The sequence below is a fragment of the Bufo bufo genome, chromosome 1 (genome assembly GCF_905171765.1).
Source record: "Bufo bufo chromosome 1, aBufBuf1.1, whole genome shotgun sequence".
Lineage (NCBI taxonomy): Eukaryota > Metazoa > Chordata > Amphibia > Anura > Bufonidae > Bufo > Bufo bufo.
Genome location: NC_053389.1, coordinates 120,044,448 through 120,048,001, shown reverse-complemented (window position 1 = coordinate 120,048,001; position 3,554 = coordinate 120,044,448).

The window sequence follows — 3,554 nt, the reverse complement described above, 5'->3', positions numbered from 1 at the left end:
GACCTGTCAGGAGGACCCAGGCTCTGCAGGGAGAGTCCGCTGTTTACAGGAGACCCAAGATGGCAGGTTGCGGTTCAAAGAACAACTCCAGCCAGAATCTAAACCCCTCATCCCTGACCTGGCCGCACCACCAACCCTACGGGAGGGCCAGATCAACAATTCAGTTCTCACCTTCAACCCCAGGGTACAGCCATATGTCCTACCTTGGAAGCTGCCCCAGGCACCCCCAGTTTGCCTGCCAGAGCCCCTTCAGCCGGAGGTATTGATCACCTCTGCACCGGCTGGGGTAGGGATCCTGGTTTGCAGCATGTCACAGCTGCATTCACCAGGCTGACTGCACAGCCAATTCCAAAAGACACCACAAGAGGACAGTGGCGCACCACTACAGCTCCAAACTAAGTTACCAGAGGCAAGAGCACCCTCTAATGAGCTTCAGGAGCTCTAGCAGCAAGGAGGACCTGGACGTTCCTCTCTAAATGTCTTCCTTTTCTAAAAGTAAAGAACTATTTGGGAGCCACATCATGGACTGTTCCTGGCGGGTGAGGACCTGTTGGCATTGTTTTAATGTTTTACTTTACAGGTTGCCCTATTTCGTCCTCACCCTGATGGTCATGTGCAGTAAGGACTCCCCCCATCTTCAACTACATTTTACCCCCATCTTCACCATCAACAACCTTCCACATCCCAGGTTGTGCCAAAGTATGCACATTGTTTTATGCCCTTTTTCAGGTTACTTGATAGCCTTATGGAACTACGGTTCTTAATATGCTGCTTTTATGTGTTTTATATGACATTTTATACCTTTCATTGGATTACAATTAACTCTATTATTCCTGTGGATTACAATGGACTTTTGCCTATTTCCAGAGGACTCTACATCAAGTACTTCAAGTAAAAGGACTCAAGCTATATTTGAACTTATTATTATTGCACTAACAAATGCATAATATATTTGCACTGTTTTACAGGTTATGCAATGTTTAAAGCTTGCACCCAAAGAAAAGATGTAAACGTATACCTGAGCTCTTTGTGATCTCTATGTAATATCATTGCACTGTTTATGCACTTTTGTTTACAGGTTGAGAAACGTTCAAGTATAATATGCCCATTGCGTGTATTCTCTTTTAGGTGCCTTGCTTTACAGCTCTTGTTCTTTCCCCCCTTTATATGGACTGCCTATATGGACGATTAATACTAATGGCCTACACCCGGTGGTATATACCCATAGGTACTCAGAGTAGGACCAAGTGGTAAGTCCTGGCAGGTCCAGTAACTACAGGGGTAACCCCGCTGCTTCGGGAATGGTTAGAGGAGTTTTTGACCCCTCCTTCCTGTTTGTTATTTGTTCAGGATTGCTCCCATCCTGAGGTGTCTTCCAGGAGTTTCATAGGATTATCATACCTCCTCCTGTGACTGCCAGAAGTGCACGGAGACGTTAATTCCTCCCCTTCTGTGTCTTTGCCTAAGGTATGGCTTCTCAAGCCTTAGTGCCATTTTAGCTACCCATAGTCACCATAGTGATCGTGCTTTAAGCCTTATATTTTGACTTTGGTGCAGGGAAGGGAATACAGGATAAAGCCACCCTTCCATTTGCGGGCATTTCATTACATAATGGTGGAACTACAGAGTAAAGACACCCGAATGCTTTCTTTGGTATCGGTGGACAATACTTCAAAGTTAGTCAGTAGTGAGTGCTTAGTGCAGACCTTTGGTTCACTGGTTATACTGAGAGGTAAACTGTTACTTAGGACACCCTACTCATGCGGGCAGGAACCTCAGGGTAGCCGTTATGTGTTTGTCTTTGTATGTCTTATGTGTAATACATGCAGCACTTTGTATTTATTTGGGTACCCCAGAGCTGGTTCCTCCCCTCCTAAGCATAAGCCGAGGGCGGCTTAACTCGAAGTAAGGCGGAATGTAACACCCCAGAGTTGTGTTACTAAACTCTTTTACCATGCTACAATCTCCTAAGAGCATTAACCTTGTCATCTGATGTAATTTTACATTATATCCTCACAACTGTGCATTATAAACCATGTTAAATGAATATTGCTGTAATTTCCATGTTCACCAGCAGGTGGCAGCAATGTGTTAGCAAGGATTTAGGTTCAGTTTAGTATTTCTGAGCTGGAATAGTTCATTCCAGCTTGGATCCCCCCTCGATGAGCAGAGTGGGCTGTGCCCATATCCTGCAGCATGGGGAGAGAAGGAAGCTAGAGTCAGTATGCCAGCCACCCCTGTTGGGGAAGGCTGTGTGTTAGTCTTCAGGAGTCCCCTTGCATAGGGAACCAAGCCAGGATCTTGTCTCGGCTGAGACATTGATCATCATCCCCAGCCTGAGCCCTGCAGCCTCGGCTGGACGAAGCAAGCAGACAACTCCAGTTCCAGGAAGAAAGCATACCCTGCGAAGTTAACTGTGAGTAAAGTCCAGAGACCCAGGAGAAGCCATATTCCTCCTCAGCTAGTCAGTCCCCAGACAGCAGAAAATAGAGAGTGCAGAAGCCAAATTCCTGCCACAGTATAGAGCTAACAAACAGACGTCCTTTCCTGCAAGCTCCAGGTACATGAGAGAGCAGAAGATAAATTCCTGCCAACCATTGCCAATACCTGCTGGGACCTAAGACTAAAGCTGTATCTTGCTTGGATGAAAGTTACAATCAGTAAAAACAAGTTTGAACTTTACCAAAGGTCTGGATCTCAATTTCTGCTGCAAATCCCTCTATTATTCCTACTAGCACTACACTCATTTTATTGCAAGTGAGCCAGGATCCAGGAGTCCAGCCGTACCCAGGTAGGAGACACCGTTGACACCATTACTACTACCATACAGAGACATTACTCCATTCCTAACCTGGGGCGTGAGTTATAACACCTTGGATGGCCCTGTGATTGTACCCTGCGCATGCTGCAATTGGCGTTACGAACAAAACTATAGACTATCACCTACACCTGACCCAGCCATTGCATAATTTGGCATCAGAGTGCATACCCCAGTCCAGCTCTATTGCAGTAGCAGTTTTTCTTCTTTTAAATATTCTCTCCTCTTTTACCTTTTTGATTCCCTTTATGTATTTAAAAGTTTCTATCATATCCCCTCTGTCTCGTCTTTCTTCCAAGTTATACACGTTAAGGTCCTTTAATCTTTCCTGGTAAGTTTTATCCTGCAATCCATGTACCAGTTTAGTAGCTCTTCTCTGAACTCTCTCCAAAGTATCAATATCCTTCTGAAGATATGGTCTCCAGTACCTTACTCCAAATGAGGTCTCACTAGTGCTCTGTAGAGCAGCATAAGCACCTCCCTCTTTCTACTGTTAATGCCTCTCCCTATACACCCAAGCATTCTGCTAGCATTTTCTGCTGCTCTATGACATTGTCTGCCTACCTTTAAGTCTTCTGAAATAATGACCCCTAAATCCCTTTCCTCAGATCTTGTGTCATCAGCAAAAAGACACACCTTACCATCGAGGCCTTCTGCAATTTCGCTGATAAAGATATTAAACAATATGGGTCCCAGAACAGATCCCTGAGGTACCCCACTGGTAACAAGATTTCAG